This window comes from Myotis lucifugus, unplaced genomic scaffold, assembly GCF_000147115.1.
Source record: "Myotis lucifugus unplaced genomic scaffold, Myoluc2.0 scaffold_14, whole genome shotgun sequence".
Classification (NCBI taxonomy): Eukaryota; Metazoa; Chordata; class Mammalia; order Chiroptera; family Vespertilionidae; genus Myotis; species Myotis lucifugus.
The window spans coordinates 1,896,185-1,903,145 of record NW_005871062.1 but is presented as its reverse complement, the minus strand read 5'-3'; positions in this window follow the sequence as shown (position 1 = coordinate 1,903,145).

Below are 6,961 nucleotides of genomic sequence, written 5' to 3'. Positions count from 1 at the left end.
TGCATTGGTACTGTGTGCTTGAACTGTGAGCAAACTTAACCTCATCTGCCTACATTTCTCTCCTAGTAAAAAAGTCTTGTTTCTTATCCTATCAGTCTCCAAGGGGTAGACTTATCTACAGCAAATTATTGTCCACTTTGTGGATACGAAAAAGATATTAGAGAAATGCCAATACACAGAGGCAAGGATTCAACCAAATAAATACATCACACTTCTGGTTAGCAGCTAGTGAAACTTTGACTCAATTACACCTATTTTAAGATAAAAAGTTATTTTACAATATATGCTCTTTTGAATGCATCACAGATTGTTTTTCAAAATATTTTAAGAAAAATAAATTCTTTTATTATCAAATATTTGTAGTTTGAAGTAGATTTGCATTAAAATATTAAGCTTAATTTTTACTTAAGGAATAAAAAAAATAAATGGGGAGAAAAAAAAAAAAGAATCACAGAAAGATCCTCTTAACTCCTCCAGATGCTGGGGCAGGAATATCCGCACTGGAACCTGAGATGACCTGAGGCTGTCGCAGAGATAAAATATGAGGAAAGTATAAACAACAAAGGAGGAGACTGAGTGTGGCCAACCCCAGCCCTGACGGGAGCAGTTGAGCTTGTATTACATGTGTGGTCCCTGAGGCCCTGAGAATAGAACCCAGCCGCCACCAGGATGGGAGTGGGCCCGGGCGGACTTCCTGCCTTTTGGTCAGACAGACTGCCTTCCTGAATTACTAGGTCTAGGAAGCAGTGGTGACAAGGGTGGGGAGAGGGGGGGCAGAGCTTTCCACGTGTCACTTACCACCCTCGCTCGGCCCTCTTCCTGGCTGCAGCCTCACTTCCCCTCTCACAGACCAGTTACCTAATCTGCCACACGCCCGAGATGGTATCTGGGAACTCTAACGGCTCTGACATCCCATAATTCTATAACTCAGATACCAGAGCGGTTGGTATGAGACAGGAAAGAGCCCAGCCCCGACTCCCAGTTTGCACGATGTTGTATTTATTACACCAAGTGTTGTGGTCAAGGACTCAAACAGCTGCTCTGTGTTGAGCACTTGGCAGGCGCTCAGCGAGGCGCTGTGCTCCTCTATGCGTAGTCACATCTCGTGTCCACGTGGGCATTACCAGCTCCGGTGGGCAGATGGAGCTGACCCAGGTTGAGTAGCTTGCCCAGAGGCCCACCAGGTGTCCAACTCCTGACCCCCGTCTCTCCATCTCCCACGCTGGATGCTGGACAAGTTCTGGAGGCTCAAGCCTGGGCAAACCTAGCTCTTTATCCTTCTCCCACACACCTCCTTACACTGGGAGCCTTGGAAGAAACACTGCCCACTGCCCGTGTCCGCTGGGGGAGGTTGATTTGCCTGACTGGAGAGTTTGGGAGAAGAAACTGTGCCTTCAGGACCCAGCTCTTCCACCGCTCGGAGCGCGGAGTGGCCCTGGACTGGGCCACTATAACAAAAAGACCATCATTTCCATATGTGCCCAAAAGCCACATGCGGCAAGTGGCTACTGTAACGAACAGTACAACCTTAGAGGCTGCCAACTGCCCTCCTGCGCCCCAGCTTGGAGACCTCCAGGGTGGAGAGTCCCCACCTCTGAATCGCTCTAGTTACTTGGTGGGCACTTCTCATTACTAGAAACATCTTCCCATCATCCTGAAGTCTGCCTCCTCCTAATCTCCCATTTCTCAGTGCTAGCCATGCCCTCTGGACCACCTCTCCCCGTGACAGCTCTTCCAGTGCTGCCGACAGGGAGCGAGCGCACTCTCCGTGTTCCCCAGCGTCTGTCTCTTCTTGGGTTAAATGGCCTGTTATTTCTGCTGCTCCTCGTGTGACCTAGTCTCTTGCTCCTTCATGGACTCATCCCCATCGGACCCAGAAGTCAAAATGGAACCTATTCCCTCTGGGAAGTTCTCAGTTGTTTGCTGTTTTTTAAATACCTATCTGCTGCCTCCCCGAGTCACTGGCCAACCTTGGTACTGCTGGGTGGGGCACGGCTCTGGTGTTCTCTCACTTGAGAACACTGCATTTATAACTGTTATGGGCACCTTTTGGTTTTGTTTTCTTTGTTGTTGTTGTTGTTGTTGTTGTTGTTTTTATTACCCAATATCCAAACAGTCTTTTATTTTAGAAGAATCCCAAAATAGGTGAGAGATAAGGCCCTGCCTCCCCTGAAGGAGGCCGAAGGAGAGTGAAATTCGCTTTCCACACCTCGGACTCATGCCCAAGCTTTTGAAACTGAGAGGGAAGCACAAAGTCAGAGATTGTCAGCATTTAATCTAGGATGGCAGCAGTCAGTCAAAAGTCCCCAGGAGAGGGAGAGTATCCTGGGGTGGTGGCACCATGGGTGAGAACCGGCTTCTGTCGTTTGCAAGCAAGGTCCCGGGGAGTAGAAACACCACCAGCTGCTCCTTGGGCAGGTCCTCTTCCCTCCCTGGGCCTCGGTTTGAGTGGACGGTGTGAGGTCAATCTCAGCTGTGATGCACTCGATTCCTAGGTTTTTAACACATTCTCACTGATGATTAAGAGATGTAGCTACGAGTGAAATGGAGAGAGGCCTAGAATATCAGGCAAACTTCTCACTACCGTTTCTTCAAAAAGTACTCCGGAAGTAGCTCCATATCTGCTTGGGGGCTCTGAACTCCCCATGGTTTTCTAAAGCTGAGACCAAGACTGAGATGAAAAGATGTGTGCCTCTCCCAGTTGTCACCAGGGACTACTGTTTTCATGGCTACCTTGGAGCGAAGCCATGAGGCCCCAGATGTGTGTGATGCAGGAACAGCATAGGACTTGGGTCCTCATCTCAGCTTGACCCCATACTGTTGAGGTTTTCCACAGGGAAAGCCAGGCACTGAGTGATTTCTAAGGTTCTTTTCAATTCTGATTCTGTGACTCTGAACCCTGTAGGAGCTGTTATTACCTTGAGTTTCTACTTACTGCTTTCTCCTTCTTTCTAGCTTCTATATTAAAACTTTATAAGTTTATAAATGGATAAATAAAATGTGTTATATTCATTCTATGGAATATTATTCAGTCATAAAAGAAAGCACTGACATGCTACAATGTAAATGAACCTTGAAAACATTAGACTAAGTGAAAGAAGCTAGTCTCCAAAGACTACATATGATATGCTTTCATTTATATGAAATGTTCAAAATAGGCAGATCTATAGTGATATAAAGTGGACTAGTGGTTTCCTAGGGCTAGTAGGAAAAGGGTAGTCACAGCCAATAGGTACAGGATTTCTTTTTGGGATGATGTTCTAAAATGTACTATGGTGATGGTTGCACAACCGTGAATATACACAAAACTTTGAATTGTGCAATTGAAATTGATGAATTGTATGGTATGTGAATTGTATTTTAATAAAACTGTTGAAAAATCAGGCAACAAGTTTAAGACAAACCCAATGTATTTCAAAGCTGTGTTCATGGCATTGGAGGATAGCCTTGAAAATTACATCCACTCATACTCCAACAATTTTATGTTGTTTGGTTTTTTAAGTCTCTCCCTTGGTCAATTAACTAAACTTAATTTATTTGTTCGAATGTAATTTCTTTATAATTGCCCTTTCTCTGAAGGTCTCATTAGTAATCTAATGGGGTCCACAAAAAAAGATGGGATCTGATAAATTTTCACACTTAATTCCAGAGAGTTCACTGGGAGTAGCTTCTCTTTTCTTTAGACTTTTTATTAGATTTTAATGGAAATCTCATCTAAAGAAGAATTATAAGACAGTGCATGTTATACTTTAACTAGAGGCCAGGTGCACGAATTCGTGCATGGGTGGGGTCTGGCTGGGGGGAGGGGCCACGCGTGGTTGGCCAGCCGGCCCCACCCCCTGGTCAAACTCCCAGTGGAACTCCAGGTCGAGGGGACAATTTGCATATTAGCCTTTTATTATATAAGACTAGAGGCCCGGTGCACAAAAATTTGTGCACTCGGGTGGGTCCCTCAGCCCGGCCTGTGCCCTCTCGCAGTCTGGGACCCCTCGGGGGATGACCACCTGCTGGCTTAGGCCCACTCCCCAGGGGATTGGGCCTAAGCTGGCAGTCAGACATCCCTCTGGCAGCCCGGGAGCCCTCAGGGGATGTCCACTTGCCAGCGGGGAGCAGGCCTAAGCAGCAGTCGGACATCCTTAGCACTGCTGAGGAGGCAGGAGAGGCTCCTACCACCACTGCTGTACTGGCAGCCGTCAGCCTGGCTTGTGACTGAGCAGAGCTCCCCCTGTGGGAGTGCACTGACCACCAGGGGGCAACTCCTGCATTGAGCATCTGCCCCCTGGTGGTCAGTGTGTGTCATAGTGACCAGTCATTCCCAGTTGTTTTGCTGTTAGGGTCAATTTGCATATTACCCTTTTATTATATAGGATAGAGGCCTGGTGCATGGGTGGGGGCTGGCTGGTTTGCCCTGAAGGGTGTCCTGGATCAGGGTGGGGGTCCCGCTTGGGTGCCTGGCCAGCCTGGGTGAGGGGCTGAGGGCCGTTTTCAGATTGGCCACACCCCCTTCAGGGAGGAGGGTCCTGCTGGGGTGCCTGGCCAGCCTGGGTGAGGGGCTGATGGCTGTTTGCAGGCTGGCCACAGCCCCTTCAGGGTGGGGGTCCCCACTGGGGTGCCTGGCCAGCCTGGGTGAGGGGCTGAGGGCCATTTTCAGACTGGCCACACCCCCTTCAGGGAGGGGGTTCCTGCTGGGGTGCCTGGCCAGCCTGGGTGAGGGGCTGATGGCTGTTTGCAGGCTGGCCAAGCCCTCCAGCAGGGACCCTCACCCCATGAGGGTGTGGCCAGCCTGGGTGAGGGGCTGAAGGCTGTTTGCAGGCTGGCCACAGCCCCTTCAGGAAGGGGGGTCCCTGCTGGGGTGCCTGGCCAGCCTGGGTGAGGGGCTGAGGGCCGTTTTCAGGCTGGCCACACCCCCTTCAGGGAGGAGGGTCCTGCTGGGGTGCCTGGCCAGTCTGGGTGAGGGGCTGGTGGCTGTTTGCAGGCTGGCCACAGCCCCCAGCCACCCAAGCTCCCAGTGGAGGCTGGCTGGAAGCAGGTATCTGGGATTTATTTAGCTTCTATAATTGAAACTTTGTTGCCTTGAACGGAGGCCACAGCCGGCCAGGGCAGGCGGGAAGTTTGGCTTCCTCCATCACCAGGGCAACCAAGCCTCCTGCTTGCTCCAGCTCCGTGGCTTCCAGCCGCCATCTTGGTTGGGTTAATTTGCATATAGTCGCTCTGATTGACTGGTGGGTGTGGCTTGGGCATAGCAGAGGTGCAGTCAATTTGCATGTTTCTCTTTTATTAGATTAGATGTGCATACCAAGCACTTGGAGATCTCATTAAATTGAAGATTATAATTTAATAGGTCTGGAGTGGGGTCTAAGAATCTTCATTTACAATAAGCTCCCAGTGTTATCAATGCTGCTAGCCCAAGGACCATATGTCAAGTTGCCAGCTTCCAGGGCTGCACAGCCCAATGTGGCTACTGAGCACTTGCAATGGGACTGATCTGAACAGAGATGAGATGTGAGTGAATGAGTGAGAGAATGTAAGTGATATAAGTGTAAAGTAGACACTGGGTTTCAAAGATTTAGTAACAAAAACAAAAGAATCTGAAATAATTTTTCCACTGGTTGCTTGTTTAAATAATAATATTTATATGAATTAAGTGCATTATCTTTTCAATTACAAGTTTTATTTGTGAAAGATACCGGTAGATCCCCGTCCCTCATCATTACTCATCTTCCCGTCTTCCTTGATAATAGACTTTAACTGGGCATGTGGTGGTACCATGGAATGAAGACTACATTTCCCAGCTTCCCTTGCAGCTAAGTGGAACAATGTGACTAATCATTGCATGGCATGTAGGGGAAAGAGTCATGCAGCTTCCAATAACCTTTTTTAAGAGATCACATAGGTGTAGTCTTTGCCTTTTCTTCTTCAGTCTTTCCTCCATCCTGCTAGAAGGCAGAGATGTTGCCATATGAGACCATGAGGTCAAGGCCATGTACAGTGAATCAACAAAATGTAAACACCATGATATGGCAAGGAATTGTGTCTATTTTTTTTTCTCCACTTCTGTAATGTCACTGTCTAGTTGGTGCTGACTAAATATTTGCTGACTGACTGATTAAATGAATGAATAAATGAACAAGTCTGGGTGTTTGTTATTAGGGAGGCAATGTCACCCCAGACCACCCACTGGACTTTTACATGAGAGAAACAAATGTCTACCTTGTTTAAACCCAAACCTAATCCTAATCAATACAAGATTAAAAAGTCCTATAACTGCTTTATGCCATAGACAGTTTACTTAAAATGTTCAGCTAAAACTCAGTAAATCTAATCATATTTAAATGCATTGTGATATTCATCTTTTCAATGTGGTGGATTACTTCACCATGCCAAAATCCATCCATCTGTTTGTTTAATAAGTTGAGGTTTCAATATTTCAAGTTTCTAAAACCAAGATATGCTTCTAACAGTATTTTCTTACTACCAATTCAAAGCACTATACAAATTCAACCCAGCAATGCTTTTCCTGACAGCCCTAGGGTAGAGGTGAGTTAGCATCAAGAAGTACCTTTCATAAGACAGAGATGAGCTCATTTCCCTTCCTGATTGAGGGAAGATTTTTCATTTCATTCTCTCTCCATTACACTTCACTGCTTCTAAACCGAACAGGAATTTTACATCAGAGAGGTTAGTAATAACAGATTTTAATCAAAAGCAAATGTCTTTTTCTTGCTTTTAAGAAAAATATTTCATTGCATTCACCCAAGTTTTCAGCTCTGAGAAGAATTACGTCTTTACACATTACTCCTTAAAAGAAAAAAGAAATCTTTGTGTCTTCAGAAAGGACACCACTACTTAACTCCGATATACAAACAGCTGGGATGAAAGTCCCGTCAACATGAGCGGGACACATGTCCTGGTTCCCTGTTCTCAGGGAAGCAGAGAGGCCAGGGGATTTCCACAAGCCTGA